This window comes from Caretta caretta, chromosome 15, assembly GCF_965140235.1.
Source record: "Caretta caretta isolate rCarCar2 chromosome 15, rCarCar1.hap1, whole genome shotgun sequence".
NCBI lineage: Eukaryota > Metazoa > Chordata > Testudines > Cheloniidae > Caretta > Caretta caretta.
The window spans coordinates 25,569,142-25,593,797 of NC_134220.1; the positions used below are offsets into that span (position 1 = coordinate 25,569,142).

Genomic DNA, 24,656 nt, shown 5'->3' on the forward strand with positions numbered 1-24,656 from the left:
AGGCTTTTCAGCATTTTGGTAGAGCACTACAGAAAGTGCCATTGACTAGTATAAACAGTGAAAAAACTGCCAGAAGCTGGAACTGGACGACAAGGGATGCATCTAGCACTGGCCATTGTTGGAAGAGAGGATATACACGGCTAAATGGACCACTGGTCTGACCCAGTATGGCTGTTCTCATGTTCTTATGGTCTGTTTTCTCTCCCCACCCCACTTTAATTTTCATACTTATTTTGTTAGCTTCCTTAACTCCAAATGGAAAATGTGTACTCCTTTATGGTGGGAGGGAGCTCTTAGTGAGGATGATAGGTTCTAGAACCTAATCTTGAGTGTTTCTACTGTTCTAATCTCTGCTCCTGTGCATGGGCTCATTTGCTCCAGTAGGACCAAGGATAGACAAGGCATTTAGTTTGCAGGCTTTTTTCATATCCATTTTATATATGAAAATACCACCCCTTTTTTCTAGCTTGAGGAAGGGTGGGGGGTTGGGACTCCATCTGGTACAGCAAAGAATTGACCCCCTCCTTTTCTAGCCCCTTATACCTCCTATAAGGGGGGGACGATGGGGTCCCAGCAACCAGATGGCTGGGGCCAGGCTGGGGTTTTGTGGAAATCATTAGGGGAAGGGAGATGACCTGTACTATACAATTTGTTGCTGGGCACTCCCAGATATGTCAAGAGAATAAAGTTGTGGCAAGTGTACCACATCCATTGCCTCCATTGTCTTTCTTCTGGGGTGGCTGGACGATGTTATATGGCATCAAATTAGACAAAGGGCAAAATTTTCAAAAGTGTCTTACGAGCCTTGAGTCACTTTTGAAAAATTTGCCCTTGCCTATTTCCAAAAAAAGAGGATGCTTAAAGTGCCCATAAATTCTTTAGCTGTAGCATTCACTGTGATGGTGTTTGCAATGAATTTATAGGTCTTGTGGACAGAGAGCCCCCTGATGTAACACTTTTGACCATAGAGAAGTTAAAACAGATCTGAATTTTGCTCAGTATGTTTGTCACATCGTGTCCATGTGAAATGGTGCATTAATTAAAATCATAGCAGATTCAAACGTAGATAGACTAAGAGTTATAAGCATTGGATTACTGCTGAAGAAAATAGAATGGCACTGGTAGAATGCTGCTCTGATACATTTATTGAAACATTAATAAGCCTTTGGGTGGGTTTTTTTGGTTTAAAAATAGTGGCCAAAGTACTGTCCTTCAACGGATACCTGCCCTCTCTCAGAATATTCCCAACCCCAATCATTGAAAAATCATGAGTCTGGCCCCAAAAGATGATGAGAATTTTGAAAAGAGTAAATTATTTTTTTTATTTGCCTTTTTGGTGTATGAGTTTTAGGTATCTCATTTTTTTTCAAGGTTTCCTCAGCAACCATGAGGACAAGAAACAACATTTTAACATGAAAGCTGAGATCGTTATGCAGTGTAATAACATGACTCCAGGAGCTAAGCCTCTTAAGAAAAATGCCAGATGTTACAAGACTTGTGATAAAATTGTGAGAGTTATCAACAGAGTTCAAGCATTGATTGTAAGATCTCTCTCTCAGCCCTTTAACGACTTTTTGCCCTGAGATCTTCCCTCAGATGTATTTTCAACCACTTCCCCTTTACTCATGGCTGTTTCCCCCCCACCTATGGAGGCAGACTTATGTGGCATTTCTCTTAAATCCCTAGCCCATTGTTACATTCCTACTCTTGACTTATCTGCCATCTTGAATCAATGATTACACCCCCTCCTTTCCTTGGATTCAAGTGGGAGTTAAAATTTGGCAGAAGGGTGTGGAGGCATGAGATAGATGTATTGTTTTATTCAATGGGGCAGGGCTTGGGAGACATCTAAACTTCCTGGGAATCAGGGTGGTGCATCCTCACTGTGTGGGCAGTTGAGGTAACTTTAAAATTGACTGTACACCAGTCATTTTACTGTGAATACAGAGCCCAGTGCTGTGAGTTGCTGAGGGCCGCTGGCTCCCAGTCAAGTCCATAGGAGTAAAGGGCACTACTACCTCATGTGACTAAACTCCTGAAAGCACGAGTTGTGTTGGAACAAAATGAACAGACTGTTAATCCAGCGTTCTGATTGTACTGGAGGGGCCACCTGTAGTACAATGAACACTGAAGTGCTTGTGCTCTTCGTGCTGTCTTTAGCAGTTTTTATTCAAGGACAAAGACCTGTTCTCCAAACAGGATGCCAAGAAGTTCAGAAGGTGGGAAAGCAGGAAGCAGTAGTATGATGCAGGGTTATGATGCATACAATCCTGGTTTAGATTTATGCTCGCTTTGTTTTGGTGGGATTTGTACTTCATTTCCTGGCGTACTCAGTGCATTACCCTTTGTCTTGCTAGACGGCTACACTTAACCCTAGGTCGTCACCATGGCTGTGAGTAGAGATAAAGGCCAAGATGAAAAGCTTTTTTGTCTGGATCGAGACTTGTCCCAAGTTCTGAGGGGTCTGGACCCAGGGTTTTGGTTTGGCCCTGTCCCTAACTCTTATTGTACAGAGGATTATAAAAACATGACCTTTACAGTTGGCATTAGACATAAATCTGTTTCCCTAAACATCTAGAAACACACTTTTAGCAAATATGTGATCATTGCGAAATGAGGATGGTGTTTGCGCATGCGACTGTGTCAGCAAATTTTATATAATTTAGGGAACTTATTCCACTTGATTGTGTTCTCGGAATCATTCCCTTTTTATAAATGGGGAAAAAAAATCCAAAACCCTCCATACCTATTTCCATAAGAGGTTCCCTCTGTCTCAATATCAACTAAATTATACCAATGAAAAAACATACCAGGTAGTATAAGCTGCAGTGCTTGGGACCGTTGCTGTAGAATGTAGCAGTACATCTTTTTTCATATATTTTTTAAAAGTAATCATATTCTAAGAGAAACAAGTCTCAGACATTTTTGCTAAACCTGCAGCCAACAGTGGCCTCAAGTCATGCGGTGCCCCACCTCACCAGGGACATGTTGAAATGGCAGCATGATGTTTTCTGCGCTCTTGCCACTTGACTTGGGGGGTGAGTGGGTTCATGCCAGGCGAGAGCTGTGCAGGGGATTAGGGTATCTGCCCCATAGGCCAGCCTGTCATAATTGCCCCCTCCTTCTGTTCAATGGAAAGCATCCAGCCAATAACCCTATATGCCCCTCCACAAATACCCACATCAGTTCTGGACATGCTACCTATTGACTTCCCTCGTCTGTGAAATACCCCCCCCTCCTCCATCTGCTATAAAAGAGGGGATTGAGGCAGGTGAGTGGAAACATATAGCACACTGACTATTTGGTTCTGCAGCTTTGGATTGAAATGAACGGCTCTGCAGAACCTGCCAAATTTTCTTGAATCAGCCCTGATCCTAACATGTGTTGCATACAAATACAAAATCCTACTGAGGAGGGCTTGTTGAGAGCTAAGCTAAATCAAGTGGTACTTTTGCCAATTAAGTTGACTTATACCTTCTATAAATAAGTCTTTACAAAAAAAATATGTACTTTATTGTAGTGCATGGAAACTTTCAGATGGATTAATTTCTTTTTCGAGTGATGGCCCCTATCTGTATTCCACACGTGGGATATGCATGTTCTCTGAACATTCGGAAGGCTTTGGCCTTCTATTTGCAAAGAGCAAAGGACAGTAGAAAGATACCTAAATATTTGTTTCATAGCAGAGTGATCAAGAGGTCAACCTATATGGTGCAGAGACTTTCAAAATGGATCTTGGGTTGTATTACCTTTTGTTACCACCTAGTTCCCCACCCCTCATCCCCCAAGAAAGAGCAAAGGCTCATTTCACCAGGAGGCAAGCTACTTCAGCTGCATCTGTGAGAGACGTGCCTATAGTAGAGATATGTAGGGCAGCCACTTGGAGCTCTTTGCATACTTTCACGGGACAGTACGCCCTGGTACAATCGTCAGCTGTGGATACGGCTGTGGGGACAGCAATGCTACGGTCAGCCATCACTTCTGCATCCTTGCACCACCTGTTTGACTACTGCTCGTTAATCTCACGTGTGGAATACACGTAAGGACCATCACTCGAGGAAGAAATTAAGGTTACTTACCTGTATCTGGAGGTCCTTTAAGATGTATGGTTCCTATCTGTATTCCACTACGCACTCTCCATCCCTTCTGCTGGAGGTTCATTACACAGCAGTAAGAATGGGAAACTGGAGAGGCATCAGCCTGCACCACCCTTTATGCCCTCGGTTGGGAGCATGGAAGAGCGATGGCGCATGTGTGGGCCAATACACGTTGTTTGCAAGAATTCTGGACTGAAGAGCATAGTGCGCATGCATATCCAACATGTGGAATACAGATTGAGACCATGCTGCTTGAAGAACCTGCAGTTACAGATGAGTAACCTCCATGTCCTGAGTGACCCATTAGTGTAGCTTCTAGTGACTTTAAAGATGTTATTAATTTAATTCCTTCACTTCCGTTAAAATTGTCTGCTGTTTTTACTCCAGCTTACAGTAGACACGCACTTAAAGTGGGGTGAGGAGGGGGAAGAGATACTGAAATGTTTGTATCCACTTACGTACAAAAGATTCTGAGAAAGAAACACACTACCCAGCTCTACCATAGCAACTGAAAGCTTGGTATCAAAGTACAAGCAGATTCATCAGGTGAGGTAAGATGGCGTCTTGTTCAGACAGCATTTTGGTGTTAATTTCATAATGTGGGAGAAGGGGAGGAAACATCTACAGAATGTTTAGTCAAAACATATGCTTTCAGCTAATACTTCTTCTAAGTAGCCCCTTACAGTTCACTGAAATTGCCAATGTTGGGTGTATGATCACATCTCCTCTACTCGTGTAGTAATGGCATGTCCTCCAGCCTTGGTGACTCTCTGTTGATAAGTGCTAAAATGTTACCCTTTTGAGTGTTATAGTGGTGTCCTGGTAGTGCCTGTTTAAAGATAAGGTTAAAGAAAAGTTTTTATTATAACACTGTAAAATGGCTGAAGTTTGAAACTTGTCAGGGGCAGTGTCTTCATTATGATCTAGTACAGATATTCCAGCATCATGGTCCACAGAGCAGTTGCCAGTGGTTTGCAGAAGGCTGGATGGTCACATGCTGCTGTCTCCAACTTGTTTTTAGTTGCAGAACTGCATTAAAAGAAAAATACATAGGCTATATGTTGTATTGTATGCTAAGAGCTGCATTGCGCGCGCTCTCTCTCTCTCTCTCTCTCTCTCTCTCTACTTGGGTTATGAGAGAGATTCATCTGATCTAAGGCAACTGTTAGTACTGTAATACTAAGGTTTCTCCCCCCACCCCATCCTCTTCCCCTTTTTCTAAAAACATTTCTGTTTAATAGGTTGGGAGAAAATAACTAGTTCTATGAAATTTTGCTTTGTTACTTGAAAATAATCTTACTGATTTTAAACATATAAAATATTACAACTGGGTTTTTTATTAATGTTATGTTTTGTTGGTATAATTTAATTAATATGGAAATAGCAAAAGTCCAATGGAAATAAAATTACACTGATGTTAATGCCAGATAAATAAATCATGTTCAGTGCTATTACAATGAATACAAAATTATTTTTTAAATTCTTAATGGGACTATTAGAACAATAAATGTAGATCTAAAGAGACATGCTTATATGCTCTAAGCTTATGTTTATGGGTTTATAATTAAATGTTAGGTAATAACATGTTAGTCCTTGATCTTGGCTAATAACTAGATTTCAGCTGTAGCTGAGAGTGCCAAAATGTCTTTACTATAATAACTTCTCTCCACAGCCAGGTCTAGAGTTTTTAAAGCACCTGCATGTACCTTGTGCTGGCTCTGTGTAGTTTAATTAAATCCTAAAATAGGCCTGTAAATAGTATCATCCCTGTCTTACAGATGGGGCATTGAGCAAGTGGGGTATTCTTTCAGTCTCCAGCCTCAGACCCTGGCCAAGTTGGTAAGAGAATCTTGGCTAAAGATGGATGAGGAAGGGTAAGGTGTGTATAGCTTCCTAATTCACTGTTTGCATTGTATATCCTATTTTGTGAGTAATCTGTTTCCACTGGTGGGAATCATATAATATCAGATAACTCATTAACTGAGAAATGTTTTATTTAACGTAAAAAGGTGTCAGTGGTTTTTACAGCTCTGTTACAGTATTTTATATGATTAAATTGTAGTTTTGAACTAAGGATTTTTGGTATATAATTTTCAATAGTACTTGTAGTTTCAGGGATCAGAAATCCAGTTTCTAGCAGTAATGAAACGCTTCTTAAAATGCTCCTCTTGTGTGTGCCTTTGTTTAAATTATTAAATCATTGTGGTTGTGACTATAATAATACTGTCGTTTCATATCTTGGAAAAGGAAAAAATAATTTTATTTGGGCAGAATAATGCAATTGGAACACACGTGCCTCTGAGTTCTTTGAGTTAAAGGCTAAAATGGTGCTGATAGTTGACAGAGATGCATAGTCCTGTTCTTTGATGATCTGCATAAATTCCACCACCATATAGTGGCAGCATATTGGTTTTCCTCTAATTACTCATGAGTAAACACTAATGTTTTTATGATGTGAATACACTGGAACAATGCAGGATAAAAAAGCTTGCTTGTCAGGGGAGACAGTATTTCTAGTGTTTATACCTGGGGTTTTAGAGTGAGTAGAGACCTGGGCTCTGTTATGGGAACTACCACTGACTTGCTATGTGACTGTGGGCAAGTTTCTTAACCTCCTTGTGCCTCAATAGATCACTTGTAGAATGAGTGTCAATATCTATTTATGACATACTTTTTGTGAAGCACTTTGAGATCCTCAGATGTAAATCTCTGTAGAAATGGAAAATGTTGTTTTATTTCTCTTTTGAAGGAGAGGGGAAATGTATGCAGAAACTCGGCCATTCCCTAGAGAATCTTAAAATCAAGGCTCCTGCACGTACTGTATCCAATGCTGAGTCAAATATAATTTTATACATTAAATATAAAGACCCAGTGTATGACCTTCTGCAAAATGCAAAGGTGTGTGTACCATTTGTGCTTTAAACACTGTGCACATCTTTGTCTTTCCTGTTTGCTACTCATTGAACGAGTCCCTTGTGCCTTGTTGTTTTTGGCTCAGTAACGGATGGCTTAGTGGAACGTGCTGAAAGTGAAATTTCAATATAAAAAAGTGGTGTGCTTGTTTTTCACATAAAGGTCTTTCTATAATTCATTTAAAAAAACCCCAAACCTTCTTTCCACTATTTATTATCTCTGTTCTTGTGGCTCCCACAATCTGCTAGGCACTGTCTACATAATCACATAGTCCAGCCTTGAAATAGATGACTTCCCTCTCTGAAATATGTGCCTGAGGTGAGGAGGCAGAGAGATCAATTTCTTTCCCATCTAGGCTGAAGCATCTTGTGGGCTATAAACATCTCTTGCCAGCTCAGTGGTATGGCCAGTTTGTAGACACAGGTATCTGGACAATGATGTGTTTTTCCCCTCTGTTTCAAAGCACGGTACATCTTGACTATTTATTTAACAGTTGTCATTGCTGTCATTTGTTGGGCGAAATTTTTAAATTGCATCACATCCAGTTTCTCATTTCACTTCAATTGACTGTGAAGCCTTGGTAGGAGGCTGTTCAAAGACATGTGAAGCAATAAAAGTTCAGTGGAGCTAGCATGTGAGCAATGTTACTTGTGTGAGAAATAAGCCCACATATTTTGAAGGGCTCTAGAACTCTGCTCTGTCAATGGGATCCTATGCCTGTGAGGCCTCGTGAGCTGGTGTCATGATTTGTGCTACTGGACACATAGAGTTGAGGTTTGTAATAGATATTTTGTGTCCCTCTCTCTCAGTGCCATGGATTGGAATGCTAGGGGCTCAGTGTGATAAGTCCCTGGCAGAGTTCAAGGGACTAATGAGACTCTCAAGATGAGAGGCAGACTGGGCTGGAAGGACTCTTGGATTTCCTTGTCCTTCTTTCCCCCTCATTGTCTTCCTTGCCCTCTCTGAACCTGCACCTTTCCTTTGTATTCCCCTCCACTCCCTCCAGCCTGCTGGCAAGGTGAAACCTACACTGCTTGCACACTCTCTTGCCTCAGTCCGATCATCATCAACACTCCTTGCTCTGCCAGAAACCAATAGCCAGAAACCAATAGCCAGAAACCAATGGCCAGAAACCAATGGCCAGAAACCAATGGCCAGAAACCAATGGCCAGAAACCAATGGCCAGAAACCAATGGCCAGAAACCAATGGCCAGAAACCAATGGCCAGAAACCAATGGCCAGAAACCAATGGCCAGAAACCAATGGCCAGAAACCAATGGCCAGAAACCAATGGCCAGAAACCAATGGCCAGACTGCCAGTAAGGGAAGCAAGTAGTGTTGCTCTAAGTGGTGCTTGGCTCCCTGCAAGTGAGTGAGAGAAATGGACCTGGCGGGGAACAGCCTGAGCAATAGGGTTGCCAACAGTGCCGTATTACAAGAGATGTCCCTTATTTAAATAAAAAATAGCCCATCCTGTGTTAAATTAGTACGGGACACCTTTTATCCAGTATTTCAATGAGGGAAGTACTTCTGGTTGGCAACTTGACCTGGGGCACAGGGTTGCAATGCCAAACGCCACTCAGATTTTACCTGGCCATCCCTCCATCATCCCTATGTGGCCCATGGGTTTGTCCTGTATTTTTGAAATGCAATGTTGGCAACCCTACTGAGCAGGTAGGAACTGTCAGAGATTGAGGGAATTGGAGACCACTCTCACTCTGAGGCACTCCCGGAGCAGGCGGTTCTGAGGGAAAATACCTTGCATTGTTCAGCAGCTGCCCCGCCAGTCAACTTAAAGGGACATCTTCTTAAACTTGTTTTGCCAGGAGTCTTTGGACCTACTATCGTTAAAAGTAACCTCTAAATCTCTCCATTTACTCTGTGTTTTTGGTAGAGCTTTGTGTTCAGTCATCGTCACTGTTTCCCTGCGTGGTCAGTTAGCACGAGAAGATAACTGAAAAGACCATTATGAACATTAACAGCGGAGAGAGAGCAGAAACACTTTCTTTTTGAATATGAGGCCCTGAATTTGTTTGTGTGCACTCTTTTGGAGAGTGTTGCTTTCAGGAGTGGTGTTGATGGGCTCAATTTGAGAATCCTGACTTAATTCCATCAGGGAAGGTCAGGAGCAATGAAATTGGGTATTGAGGTTGGGGAAGAATTTATAGTAATAACAACACTGGTAGATTCAAGTTATGCTGTCTCTTAGTTATAGCCCAGCCTAGAACTCTTTTCACTGTCAGGGCTCCTAGAGGTTTTACTGACAAATTAAAATAAATTTTTTTCCAAATGCTCCTTTTTGTCCTGCATGGCTGCTTCATATCCCTTTTGGGGTAAGTTCAACTGTGATCACATTTTGCAGAGCAGTAGGCTACAAGGGGAGGTTCAGAACCAATAAAACTCTACCCATGCACTCATAGGAAATAAAGTGTGGATAAAGGGGAAAAATAATTAGGGAGTAGAAGGTACCTTCTGCTCTGCACAGTAAAATGAGTTCATTTTACTCTTGTCATCTTTAATACTGCCTAGTATTATTTCTTTATACAACCAAGGACAGAAGCTGCTTCAGGGCAAGGGTTGAGAGTCTGGGAGTTGAGTTGGTACCTTTGAAAATCTTCCTCTCTTTAGAAGTGGTTGGTCTACAGTCTGAAAAAGTTTGAGAACCACTGACTGTACCAAATTGTAAACCCTCTCCATGACTTAAAATTATTCTGCCTTGTGTTGGACACATTGGCAACCTGCTGTCCTATGTCCAGCACTAAAAGCCTATGAGTTATTGTTTCAGCAGGATGAATAATGGAGTTTTAGCACCGGCACCTCTTCTGATGGAAATAGGGGAGGAAGGCCATCTGTATTTTGCTCCCTCCTCCTGTAATTACAGCATGTTTGGGCTAGAGATGTATTGAACTACCCAGGCTGCAGAGGATGTTATGGATTCTCCATATTGCGAGCCCTAATCTTAGTTACATACGGCACAGTTCATGCCAATATTCACCCACTTAGATTTGCACTTCCAGTAGCAATCATCACACTGTGAATTTCACCTACGCACAGCTTGTCGTGCAGTTGAACCTGTGGTGTCGATTCATTTTTGCCACAGCATGGTGGGGGAAAGGAGGGAGAAGAAACACACACAAATGAGATACTGGGACAAGCCTCTGAAAAGCGCTGCTTTGTGGTGCTTGTTGCAGCCCATCAGAGGTGGGTTGAGGGAAGAAAGGGGAAGAAATTCATTAACTCTATTTTTTCCTTCTACTTTGAGAAGCCCTGTGCATTTGGGAAAACTCTGCTGTATGTTCCACATTGGTGTGTGTGGGCTGTTTTGAGATCCAGTTTGTCAAGTCAGGAGCTTGAGTAGATTCCAAAATGCACTTGACAATGGGGAAGCTCTACTGTCAAAACCTCTCCTCCATTTGCAATGAAACAAAGAAGCTCATGAATAACTTCCCCCCCAAGTGCTTAAAAAACCCACCCTTCCAATTTTCCAGAGTTGTTCTTGTATGTCATCTTCATTGTATTGAAAATGTGTTTGTACATCTTTCACATTGCCTATTGGAGCACTAAAAAACTTGTAGTTGTGGTGATAGCACATGATTTGGTTTTTATGATCTCTTTAATTGAATGGTCACAGGGTAGCTGGCTCTTGTAACTGAAGTAGGTCCAGCTCTCCTGTGCCAAAGCAGGTGCTCCTAGTTGGGCTAATTAAGGGGGTGGGGTTGCAGTTGCAGCTATAAAGTGTTTGAGGGAGTTCCCAATGCTCCAGTGTAGGGCTGGTTTTGAGAAGGAACTGGCTGGGGGAGAGTGAAGCAGAAACAGGAAGCTGTTGGAAGCAGGACTTCGAGTCCCCTGGGAGGGGAAGCAGTGAAACCTTGAGATGCAAAGTGTAAACTGAGAAACTGTTTGTTTTGGTTGGTGGTTTAAGTTTGGACCATAGAAACCTGCCTAAAAGAGACTCTGGTTGTGTCACTGAGGCCTCCATAAGCTGATGAGAAGCCCTGTCATGTGACCCACAATGGATAATGCAGGCGCCTCAATTAGCTTCTGATTCCAGGGGAAAATGAGGATTGTTGGTGAAAGCCAAGAAAGGGACTTCAAGTTTCCCTTTGAGATTGACTAACCCCCACCTCATTTGAATGTTTAAGGATCATGGAAAAGGCCATCTGTATACTGGTGACAGTGCAGCAGGAGACAGCCACATTACAGTGGCAGCAGGAACAGCAGCAACAAACACAGACTGTGCTCCGGTAGCTGTTGGACAGCCTGCAGAAGCAACAATAGGCAGAATTCGGCACTCAACAGTGGAGGCAAGAGGCCCACTTCCAGCAATAGGAGTGGCTGCAGAAGCTTCTGGGCCAAGGGTTTCAGTGGAATGTGGTTGATGCTGGAGAGGGAAGCTCGGGCTGGTCCCCAGCCTGGCAAAGCTAGGGCCAGAAGATGACCTGGAGGCCTTCCTCCAGACCTTTGAGAGAGTGGCAAGTACTGGTAGGAATCAATTTGGGCAGCCCATATAGCTCCGTTTCTGACTGGTGAGGCACAGGCACCCTACTGAGCTGTAAGTGATGAGCAGGAAGATTCCTATCCTGTGATGAAGGTTGCCATCTTAGATAGATTGGGAATGACTCTGAAGGTGCATATGCACCAATGTTGGGTTGAACCCTTCCAGCATGGGACATGACCCTGGGTAATAGCTCAAAAATTACAGGACCTCACAGCTTGGTGGCTATGCTCCCAAATCAGCTCAGAAGAGAAAATCATAGACCAAGTCATCCTGGAAAAGTTTTGAAGTACTACAGATGGGAGCCCAAAGATGGGTAAAATGATTTCAGCTTCCCAGCAGAAGATTATCAATCATTCAGTAGAACTGGAACAGCAATTAGCCTGGGTTAGGGTGGAGGCAGAGAGTGAGAATCAGCAGTGCTTACGCTAGAGCAGGAGTTGGCGAGGCTCCAGGGAGAGAAGGGGGGGCAGAGTATAGTGGAGACTTAGAGGCTGAAGCTAAGTGAGCGGGGTACAGTAGGGACCCAGACAGAGCTTCATCAGCGTGCTGGGAGCCAGACCAGAGGCCAAGGGCAAAAACAGTGGCCTTTTGCGGAAGGGGAAACAGGGATACCTGATTTATGGCTGCCGTCCTGAGGACTGGAGAGCTCCTGGAATGACTGGAGGCCACAGAATGTTAGCTACAAAACGTTGGACCAGAAAGAGAGAGAGCAGCTGGCTTCAGGACATCCAGCTGCTCAGGAAGAGAGAGGTTGCCTGATCCTGATGGTCAGTGAGCATGAGGGGGAAATAGTGAGACTGCATGCAGAGACCTCAAAACCCCAGAGAGGATAAAATTCTATAGACAATCCCTGGTGAAGATAGGAATTGTCCGATTGGTGTTAAGACCTGTGGGGAACTTGGGGAATATGGAGACACATATAAATAAATGTATATGTATGAGTTCACGTAGAGACTTTGTGTTTTGGATTAGGGGTCAGAGCGGTCCAGATAGGGCTCCACAGGCCAGTGTAAATACCTGTATGTGAAAGAGACAGGCTTTTCTGAAGGGAGGTTCATGGCAGGGTATGTCACACAGTCGTTGGCCCCTATAACTGAACTAGGTCCAGCTCCCCTGTGGCAGAGCAGGTGGTCCCAGTTGGGCCAATTAAGGTGGGGCTGCACTTGTTGCTATAAGGGGTTCGAGGGAGTTCCAGTGAGAAGAAATTGGATGAGGGAGAGTGAACCAGAGAGAGACAGGAAGCTGCTGGAAGCAGGACTGCCAAGCTCCCTTGGGAGGGGCGGCAGCGAAAGCCTGAGATGCAAAGGGTGAGCTGAGGAACTGTTTTTTGGTTATGTTTGGTTAATAAAAACATGCCTAAAAGAGACTCTGGCTGTGAGGCCTTGGCAAGCTATTGAGAAGCCCTGCCATGGGACATGGACTATGTGAGATTATATATATTGACAGAAGTGTCTAGGGGGAGCTGTCAAAATACTAAGGAAGGAATGAATGCATATAATGTTGTAATCTGCTCTTGATCAATATGTTATAGCTTATTTATCAAGTCAGGGCGAAGCCTTAATTACTGATATGAAGCCGTTAGGGTCTGCAGCAGTGGTTTGAGCTCTTATTGAAGTTGTGCTTATATTTCTGAAGATTTAAGCACATAGAAGGCTTTCTAGGTTGGTTTTATAGGCTAATCCCTTGCTTTTGTTCTCTCTCCAACAAGCTTGTGTGATGGTATCATTGCTTAAACCTAAAATAAATGCTGTGCTGCTCTGTTTAATGCAATATTTCTCCCCCCAACAAGAAGGCTAAATGTGACCTTCGCTGCTGTCGGGCAGGATAAAATGTACATCATTTGTTCGTGTTTTCAAGCAGGCAGCTTCTGTAAACAATTCCAAATGTGACATGAGAGGAGTGGTCAGTGGAAGCCTTAGTCTGGACCAGTGCCCTGCAATTCCATCTGCAGTGTTTTTGATTCAAATTGGCTACAGCTTGTCTTCAATTTAATCTTTGGACTCTTGGTCACCTCTGTCAAAATCAGTGCTTTGCTCTGTTGCCGTTTATGCTCCCCAGCACAAACAAACACACACACACACACATTTGCAATAAGCTTTGAGTTGCCTAAATGCAGTATGTGCCTCATGCTGAGAGATGCTAAGCACCCAGCTCTGAAGTTAATGAGTTGCAGGCTTCTTGCTGTAAGCTCCCCTGGGCTGAGACTGTGCAGTGTGGTGGGTCCAACTTTTTCAGCCGGTGGGTCTCGCACATTATTTCAAGCTGCATTCAGTATGTTGGAGGAAGACTCTCCTTTGCCATAATGCTAACAAAAAAAACTTGACCATGGTTAGGTTCCTGGTGTGCAGAGGTCACTGCCTGTCGTGCTGACATGCTCTCATAATTTCCTTACAGTGCCCCATCTGCCTGTGTCAATCGGTTGTCTCTTATCTTATACTTGATTGCAAACTCTTTGGGGGAGGGATCGTCTTTTTGTTCTGTGTTTGTACAGCACCTAGCACAACTGGGGCTCTTGGGCACGATGATAATACAAATAATTATAATAGTTGGTCTGCCCTTCTGTGTCAGTCAGTGGGAAACTTAAATCTCTGTGGCAAGTTCTAAGATTTATTATTGTATAAAAGGCCTATTTTCTCAGATTGTCTGTCCAGTTGTCCGTTTCAGTCATTTTACGTCTGTTTTAAGGCTATGTTTTTTCTGACTTCTGGCATGATAAGTTGGTTTTGGTGGTGGAAAATATTATTGCCTAAGCTCCATAGGGTAATAATTCACAGTATGGAAGTTGAAGGATTACTTGATGTCTTTGAGTGGCTGTAGTAATGATACATCTGGTATATTTTCAAGTTTTCTCTCCCTGAACTACCCTTTCCAGAGCAGAAAAGAGCTAATTAGTTGTGAGGTTCACGTGACAGCGAATGTGTAAGGCTCCTAAATGATGCAGCAGCTAGTGAGCATTCAGAACAATTTCCCTTAGATGTTAACAAGAAGCTGTCCATGAAATCTTCCAGACACAGTGCTGCTGCATTTTTCATTATTTATCAAAAGGTAAAACTTCTCTGTTTGATGTTCACCCTAATAAACTGCTGTGTGTTAGATGGCTTTTTAAAAAACATGTATACATTATTACACATAGAGCACTGTTTCTTTCCTGGATGACAGCACTGCCTGCTTAAACCCTGTCACTGCTGTTCATAAAAAGAATTGTTAAGTATACTGTCCAGAGTAGAATATCTGACCCTGAATAGTTTTAGAATTACTGTTGATGTTTAATAGCTTAAATTAATACAAATTATCTATTTTTATGAGTGGGTAATTTGGCCCAGTAAATTGTTTACAAGTGTAAATCTGTAAATATCTAAGAGACATAAAAGAAAGCGCCAAGGAGCTGTTTGAAGAATCCGTAGAAATTTTAAAGATGGGAAAGGCATTTTATATTTACTCTTCATTCATCCTCCTGCCAAGACAGAATTGGTTTCTTCAATAGATTCTCCAGTACTTGTTCCAGTCCAGCTTTAAATGACCTAAGGAATGGATGGGGCTTCTGTCACTTCACTTAGGGACTGTTTCACTACGTGAAATCTTATTGCCAATATGTTTTCCCTGATGTTACTCATAAATTTACTTTTGCTTTAATTTATTCCAGGCACTTCCAGCTGTATACTGACATTGAGCTATCCTGAATCATCTTCCTTGGTGTTTTCATCCTGCAATAGGGTGACCAGACAGCAAGTGTGAAAAGTTGGGATGGTGATGGGGGGGTAATAGGAGCCTATATAAGAAAAAGACCCAAAAAATCAGGACATCTGGTCACCCTACCCTGCAAATGCTTGCAGGTGATACCTCCATCTTAGTTACTGCGTAGTTAAGCTATACTCTTTCCATAAACAGTGATTTTCCCTTTCCCCCTTAATTTTTTTTTTTTCCTATGATGCTGAGGCTGGGATTTTCAGGATGGGTGACTGAAGGAAATTGGGCACCCAACTCTCATTGACTTTGTAGGATCGGGGCCTTATTTTGCGCAAGCACCTCCTTGAGGCAACTATATTATTACTGTCTATGGGTTGGTTCCTGTCTCCCTTAGGCCCCTTGACAATTCTCTACAATGCATTGTGTCCTCTTGGGTTCTTACCAGTGCTGGAGAGAGAGACCCTCACCTCTTAGATCTATAGTTTGCCTCTGTATGCCTCTGTGTATTCCACTCAGAATCATTGGGGATTTTTTGTTGTCATATCACAATGCAAATTGATATCTAATTTACTGTCGACTGCTATCCCCAGGTCTCCTGGATTATCTTTCCCCAATGTATTTGCTTGCATTTTTCCAAGCTGAAACTCACATTTTGTTATTTCAGCCCTGTATTTCTAAACTCTCTACAGAAGTACTTTATCTTCTTTTGTGTGTGTGTGTGTGTGTGTGTGTGTTTTCTTGATCCTCTGTGGTCTTCAAAACATCATCTGATTTCATATCATCATCTGTGAATGGTATTAACGTGCTGATTACAGTTTCTCTTCCAGATCATTAATAACCATGTTAAACGAAGCTGTGCTTAATACCAAGCCATGTGCTTTATCAGCCCTGTATTGTTTAAAAGAAATTCCACATAACATAATGTCACCAAGAATGTCTGATGGTGCCTTGTGAATGATTATGCCGCATAATACGGTATCCTGTAGGGTAAGGTATGATAAAACTAGGTTAAAATGTGTTAGCATAGAAATCTGAGAACAGTGAGACAGCCCTAGAATGAGTTGAGGGCCCAGATAAATCAGGATCCCTTTCTGGTTCCGTTGCTGCAGGACAGGGTGAGTGGGTAGGGGCCTCCATGTCTCAGAGCCTTCCTTGTGGGCCAGACAGAGAGCAGGTTTACTTTGCTAGACCTGAAGGTCTAGGAAGAGTTCATCTGTATGCCCTGTTGAGAGGTGGGTGGGAATGATCTGTGAGTATAGTAATAGGAGAGAACCTAATATGCATTACTCTTTACCCGAGCAGATGTTTTGGGGAGTGGGAATTATAGCTTTGGAGGAAGTTGCCCACTCTAATGTGTGATGTGGATTGGGTTCCAGTTTGATGTCTGGCTGGGATCCTCCTTGGCACTGGCCCACCTGAACAACTGAATGAAAATCCATTTCAGGTAAACTTCAAGGCTGGAGGAATTTATGCTTAATGGACTAAAATCTGCTCTGAGTGACATTGGTGTTGGTCTGGAGTAACTGCAGTGGCTTCACTATGGTTACTCTGGTTTTACTCTAGCAAATGTGAGAGCAGAATTAGATCTAGTGAGTGTTGCACAGTACATCCCTTTCCCATCCTGGAAAATTTTAACCCTTGAGGATGGTTGGGCCTTTCTACATTTGTGTTGATATGTTTTCATTTAAAAGGGCTCTGGTGGCTAGGTTTTAGTGCTAGAATTTGGGAGATGGAGGGCTGGGGAGAGTATATTACAAACATGTATTAATAGAAATATGTTAAGTAAACTATTAAAACAGTTTTCATTAACTGCTTCTAGTATTCAAACCTCCAGTTGCAGTTCATTGATCTAGGTACTCAGTCATTTATTAGTGCATGAGAATCAGACTGTGAAATTGATCTGTTTTTTCATTGTCAAAACTGAGCGAAAAGCCAAAAGTAAGTGGCACAAATGGTGAAAAGTGAGCTAGACTTTTAAAAGCCTTTCAGCTTTGTTACAGATACTACAGTACTAGAAACATGGGGAAGGACGTTTGCTTTAAAAATAAACCTAATTTATTTTATCATGACAGTGCTCTTTTAAATTCTCTTTGCTTTTGTAACACTTATAACTTTTTACTTTTTCCTGTGCTTTCCTCTTTGGCATAGACTTGCACAGTGTGTGGTGTTCCGTCTCGTTACGTTGTGCTTCTTCTTGCAGCCTAATGTCTCCACAGACTTATGTTGACAGTGATTTTTTGACATCACTCTGTTGCTGTCTTATATTTTGCAGTCTCTCCTGCTTGCTTTTCCCTTTCTTCACAGCATAACACTGTTTCCATTAGTTTTGCATTGACATTATCATGAAGCGGCTATCATTCAAACAAATGGAGAATTCCTATTAACATGAGAAAGTTAAGAGAATTGCTGCATGAGGATCACCACAGCATTGGTTTTATTAAGATGAATGGAAAAGCTTTGCAAGGAGAGAGGAAGTACTGGTGTCTTGAGGGCATGATGTTTGGAAATGGCAACTCTCCCACCTGAGGAGACTTGGTTTGAGGGTGCTACGTCTTCCCCTTTCTGATTATATAGGCCAGATATTTTCCACTGCTGGATGATGTGAAGGGGAGAGGAAAGGTACGTTAGTGAGGTAGAAGTGTTCTGATAGGAGTCTGCGGCGGGGGAGTTCACAGCATTTACTCTTTTCCTAGCCCCCACCTCAGAACCCTGAAGAATCTTTCTTGGCTAGCACTGTGTAAGATTGGGTTGGAGATGGAGAGCCCATGCAGTGCGTGAGCTGCTCCAATGGTGGAGCTAATAGGGAGACAGGGGTAAGTGGGAGGGGCAGTCTTCCCCCTGTTGTCCTTTAGTGGTGCCATATCAAACCAATAGGTATAATTGAAGGTGGCATCACCAATGAAACCCATCAACCCCCTGGCTCTGTATCTGCTCAAAACCTGGGCTCCACTACTGAAGCTCCCTCAAGCACTAATAGAAAGTGGGATTCACCCCTTCTGTAATTTCTTCACCATGGGGGGTGGGGGGGGAGAGGGTTGGGGCATAGCCATGGGTGAGACCTATTAGCAGTGTAACTCTTCAGGGATACGCTGCCTAGCAGGATGGGGGCGATGGATACCCCAGGAAACAATGGAGGATGCCTCTTGTGAGACTGGAGCTAGATTTCCCCAAGGGTCCTTGACGTCCCCGCAGTGTGCAGCGACAGTCAAAAAAAAAAGAAAAAAAGTAAACAGGATGTTAGGGATAATTAAAAAAGGGATAGAGAGTAAGATGGAGAATATCTTATTGCCCTTATATAAATTCATGGTATGCCCACATCTTGAATACTGCGTATAGATGTGGTTTCCTCATCTCAAGAAAGATATACTGGCATTAGAAAAGGTTCAGAGAAGGGCAACTAAAATGATAAGGGGTTTGGAACGGGTCCTATATGAGGAGAGATTAAAGAGGCTAGGACTTTTCAGCTTGGAAAAGAGGAGACTAAGGGGGGATATGATAGAGGTATATAAAATCATGAGTAGTGTGGAGAAAGTGAATAAGGAAAGGTTATTTACTTGTTCCCATAATATAAGAACTAGGGATATAAGAACCAAATGAAATTAATGGGCAGCAGATTTAAAACAAATAAAAGGAAGTTCTTCTTCACCCAGCGCACAGTCAACCTGTGGAACTCCTTGTCTGAGGAGGTTGTGAAGGCTAGGACTATAACAGGGTTTAAAAGAGAACTAGATAAATTCATGGAGGTTAAGTCCATTAATGGCTATTAGCCAGGATGAGTAAGGAATGGTGTCCCTAGCCTCTGTTTGTCAGAGGGTGGAGATGGATGGCAGGAGAGAGATCACTTAATCATTACCTGTTAGGTTCACTCCCTTGGGGGCACCTGGCATTGGCCACTGTCAGCAGACAGGATACTGGGCTGGATGAACCGTTGGTTTGACCCAGTATGGCCGTTCTTATTCTTATGTTCTCTGAAGTTCCTGGCCCAGGCTCCTTTCACAATCAGTAAATCTATCCCCCAGTGAGAGATGGGGAAATGCTGCAGAGTTTTCTGGCTGCTTTTGCCCTCTTCTTTGTGTCTTTCTGATGCAGGCAGCATTTGGGCCTCTGACTGTGAGATGATCCCGCTGTTATTCTGCAGATGTCATTGCACTAAGTGACCCAACAGCATAAGGAACCTGAGAGAGACACCAGGGAAAACTTTTTGCCTCCCAAGACCTGAGTTTGGGGCTCTGTGACTTTACCTACAACAGTAGATTGTATCACACAAAACTGAGAGCAGAAGCTGCACTCTCTGGAACTTCTTTGCCTACTTTCCAAACACACTCTCCTCCTTGTTTGCAAGCAACCTCTGTTGGTTTTGATGGAAGTTATGAGTGCTCAGCACTTCTAAGAATTGGGGACTAAAGTGTCTCAAAATAAATGGGCACTTCTAAAAATGTTGGCGGTAGTTATTCCTCAGTCGGCTCTTGAGATATAAACACGCTGTTCAGCCCTGCCCAAGGGAAAACAAAATGTATATTTGGACTCCCAGTTGCTTTATATGTGTGTGAGTGCATGTTCATTTTATTTAAGGAGTTGGTACATAATCCGTTTTAAAATTAACTAACTGTCTGTTGACTTGTCACCCTGTGAATGAAAGCACATTGCTTGTAATTTGTTTGACATTATTCTGTCCTGTTATCAGACTTCTAATTACATTTAGAACATAACCCAGATGTTTGTCTTTCTCTCTCTCTTTTTTTCCCCTTTTAATTTTAAAACATGGAGGGAAACAATTATCCAGTGAACCTGTGGAAGTCTGTTTGATCTTGTAAAACTTGTTTACTTAATTGCTGTGTGGTCATCTGCAAGTAGATTTGAGATGCAAAGTTCATGTCAGGATCTGGACCCGTCTTTTCAAAAGGGACTAGTGGATGCTTTGCTTGTGTGCCCAACCTGAGATGCCTTAAAGGCAAAATGTGAACACTTGCCCTTCTGAACATGAGGCCCTTTTAAAATGTCTCCGTTTGGGTCCCCTAAATCACTAGTATTGTTTCAAAGCTTAGACCCTCAAGTGGAACTTCCCTGCAGTTTGGGGTATTTGAACCAACCTCTAAATGTATCATGCAGACCTATATTAAGCATCTGTCTTTAGCCATTGCTCTAAAAAGATGAGGTGGGGAGTGAGAGGAGAAAGAGAGGGAAGTTGCTTGTGCTTTACAATGTTTGTATCTAAATAGTGATAAAGAGATTTAGAAAGGTTGCCCCCTCAGGAGGAAAGCCATGTTTGCAAGTGGGTGATCTTTTATAAATCAGGAGTAGGATTGGCTGTCCTCTAAATAAGAGCATGATATACCCTGCCGGCTTGGCTTTGTGAGGGTTTGGCTGGGAGAACTCAAGCCATTTCCCACGTGCTGGAGTGGGAAGTTTACCTCTCAGAATCTCTTTGCAACTTGTGTTTCTTAGCGACTCCCCACACACTCTTAGACACATGGGATAAAATTATCAGTAGCACGTAAAGGACATCAGCTTAAGTCTCTCTTTTTTCAAAAGCACCTAAGCCACTTCGGCACTCTTGAAAATTTTACCCTAGCTCTAGCTAGTCCAGTAGTGGAGTAAGAAAGTCCTGTGTAGGCTGATAGGTGAATACCTGTCCCAGCTACAGTAACCCAATTCAGCTGATCCAATTTTGTAAGGAGATTAGTGCTTGGTGACTTCACTCCTTTTGAAGAGCTTTAGTTCCCTCAAGGTCTCCTGAGATCCAACTTTTTGTGTGCGTGCGCTGATCTCCATCTTTCTAAGCACCCCAAGCTGCAACACTAGCATCAAATTTAACACTGTCTTCTCTAGAGAAAATATTTTGATCTGGCTGGCTCCAGCAGGGGGACTGATTTCTCAGTTCTACAAGGCTTCGATCAAAACTGAGATCGTGGTGGAGGAGATGGCAAAAGTTTGAGGAGGTCTCAGTGGGTTGTTGTAGAGAAGGACACCTGGGGAAGAAGAAGAAAGGGAACAAAACATACTTTTAATACAACATACTTTTAATACAATTGATGTTTGAGAGACTTAACACAAAATAATTCCTAGGCTTTTTATTTCCCTGCCACAAAGAACAAATATTTTCTGATGCTTAGTCTGAAAGTTTTAAAGGTATGACAGGCCACTCAAACTGGACCTCACGAGTGATTCTGTCCCTTTGGTGGAGGTGATTTTGTTTGTCATTCTGTTTTAGCGTTGTGGTGCCTTTTGATCCTCTGCCTTTGTTACTTAAGGACTTAACATCCTGGCTGTAGAATGACCAGAGAGAAGTGATGAGGGGTTATTTGGGGTTCCTTCCCTGCTCTCCTGTCTGCTCTTCTGAGCATTTATTTTATTATCAAAGGGAAAAGCTTTGTCTCTTAATTCTTGTATGTTAGTTTCTGTAACTGATAATTCACCAACAAAATAAATACCATAAATGTTAACTTCATCTGGCCTGTTCATACATATTCTTGAATCTATAACAGTATTTTATGCATACATAAAGAAAATTTTTTTTCACCCGGAAGAGACGTTACTGAGTCCATATGAGGACCAATATGAAAATTCAGAGCATATCTTTTTAACAAAAGATGTAATTTAAAAAAAAAATTACCTGAACTAGGATGTGAAATTTCAGGTGGGTTGGTTTGATTTTGTATAAGTTAGGCTCTGGTGGGATGTCAGATTTGCTCTTGTCATGAGAAGCTAGCTTCAATAATTGTTGGAAGGATGACGTTCCTCTCCATAATATAGCTTTCTTCATTTTTCTTGAAGGAAGTGCTGGTACAAAATACAACCCTAATGCTGCAGATGTTAAACTTTGTGTGCATGAATTGTCTCAGTAGCTGAAGTGGAGCTATTCATGTATGTAAAATTAAAAATGTATGTTTGTATGTATTTGCAGGATTGAGGCCTTGGAAAGTAAGGAAAATAAAATAATAAATGAAACATTAATAGGACAAATATGCAGTGTGCCTTTTACAGAAAAAAAATATTGAACAGAAAAAGTAACCAGTATTATAATTGCACTAATAAGGGGAAGAATTAAAAAGATTTAACAGCTTAGATATATTTTTGTTTTTCCTTGTATTAGGTATTATATTCACTATACGTGTCACTTCTAATAGTGATAGTTTTTTCCCCATGATGAGGTGCCCCCATGATTTATTAAAGCATTTATTAACAGGGATTATGCATTTTTTCCAACTTTCAGCCAAAGCCTAAAAAGAGAGAGAACTGTAAATAAGATTACATAGTATGGAAGCAATGAATTATACACCCTTCGTATTTCGTTTTGATCATGCAGTAGCATAGTATGAAAGGGAATCTCTCTTCTGTGCTCATCGGATTTCATGGGTCCTTTCTTGTCCATGATGCAAAATATCCAGGACCAGTAAACTAGATCCTGGACTTCTCTTCATTGCTGAATTTTAATTTAATTTGTTTTCAGTTGTCCATATTTTCCCTCTGTGATAGAACACTAATCTTGTTCTTTCTTATGGCACTTAATTACCCCCTCTACTCCCACCGAGACAGGAAGAGCTATTTGCTCACTTTTGGTAGGAATCTTTCCTTTGCAGCTATATCATCTTCCTAAAGAAGAACTGATGAGACATCCGAGAAATATTGACTACATTTGAATATATAAATCTCTTTCTTTCTCCATCTGCTATGGTTTCTCTCTGGATAACACTGAATAATGCTGGTTTCTCTCTCTCTGTGCTCTGCCATTTGTGGATACAAAAGGTCCAGTCTAAAGGCTTGACCCTTCACGTGCTTACACGTATGCATAATCCTGTTGAGTTCTACAGAATTACTCACATAAGTAAAGTTATTAATGAATCTTTGCAGGCTGGGGGCCTAGCAAAAAATTCATCTAGGACTTAGGAAATGCAGAGCCCATTTGAGCGTTTGACGAGGCAGACCACTTTCAAACTTTTTACGTTCTGTTGGTTTTTTGATTAAGGGCCACTGCTAAAGTGTACAAATCCTTTCAAATTAATAGAACTTAAAACAATTCTGATTGGCCAGTTCAGACAGGCATTCGGTCAATCTGCATTTCTGAGTCCTCCCTTAGCTTATCAGGCTAAGTAGGTGGCTTCCAATGTGACAATCTTTTAAAATTATACTGAAGACACTTAGTAATAAAATGATGATTTATTTCCTCTTTGCAGTTTGCCTCGGTGGTTGGGTTATCATCTATATTACACTGCCTGTGTGCTGTAATGAAATGGCTAGCTAGAGTAATCCTTGACACATTCACCTCTGAAAACTTTGGGGAACTAGCACTTAGTTTTCCTTTTAGGAATCATTCCTTCTCATACTTTTTCCTCTTCATACTCTAGTTCTGACATACCCAAAATAAACCAAACATGCAAACCACTCCTCCTCATGTTCCTCCATGTCTGTAGGTGTTGACATTTCAAAGGGATGCTGTCAGCTGAAGTTGCACTTGTCTCTGGAAAGTTTTGGTTTTACTTATTATTCTTTCCTAGTAAAAATCATACCATTTGCCTCTTTGTGCCTCAGTTACCTCACAATAAAAAGGGGATAACTGCACTTCACCACTTCACAGGATTGTTGTGTGGCTTACTGAGTCTTCATAAGGCATTTGGAGATACTCTGTGGAAAGGCGTTCCAGAAGCACAAAGTTATTATTTAATTATTTTTACTATTCAGGATGTGTGAGGCCAGAGTTCTTAGAATCACTCATATGTGGAATTTGGGAAACTTGTTGCTTTGGTAACAGTTCTGTCTGGTGTTGCCTGCATGCGGAGAATGGGCTGCTTTTGACACCAGTTATTAAAATGGCTTCCTCCAGGCATTTCTCTAAATGTTTTAAACAGCTGTCCTTCTGGGGTCAGGATGGTCAGACCAGTTCAACACATTTTGTAGGAACACATTTGAAAGGTTCAGAAAAGAGCCATGAGAATGATTAAAGGATTGTTATAGTGATAGACTCAGAGCTTAACTTATTTCACTTGACAACAAAAAGGTTAAGGGGTGACTTAACTACAGGGAACAGATATTTCACAATGGGCTCTTCAATCTAGCAGAGAAAGGTCTAACATGATTCAGTGGCTGGAAGTTGAAGCTAGACAAATTCAGACTGGAAATAAAGCATACATTTTTGACAGGGAGGGTAATCGATGGCAAATTTGAAGCAACTATAGAACCATAGAATATCAGGGTTGGAAGGGACCTTAAGAGGTCATCTAGTCCAACCCCCTGCTCAAAGCAGGACCAATCCCCAATTTTTTCCCCAGATCCCTAAATAGCCCCCTCAAGGATTGAACTCACAACCCTGGGTTTAGCAGGCCAAGGCTCAAACCACTGAGCTATCCATTGGTAATGGTAATGAACCATTGGAACAATTTACCAATGGTCGTTGTGGATTCTCCATCTCTGATAATTTTTAAATCAAGGTTGGAAGTTTTTCTAAAAGATTTTCTATAGGAATT

The 24,656-nt window shown here is 41.9% G+C and overlaps 1 protein-coding gene across 16 annotated transcripts in view; it reads left to right on the forward strand.

Annotated features, from left to right (window-relative positions):
* PITPNM2 (phosphatidylinositol transfer protein membrane associated 2) overlaps positions 1–24,656 on the forward strand; it is a 218,913-nt gene that overhangs the window by 29,051 nt on the left and 165,206 nt on the right. Inside the window, exon 3 of one of the 16 annotated variants that reach the window (XM_048821452.2) lies at positions 5,876–5,976. The exons of the other annotated variants lie outside the window; for them this stretch is intronic. The gene's annotated coding sequence lies outside the window, so the exon portion shown is untranslated. The remainder of the gene's footprint in view (positions 1–5,875; positions 5,977–24,656) is intronic. 16 annotated transcript variants of the gene reach the window in all.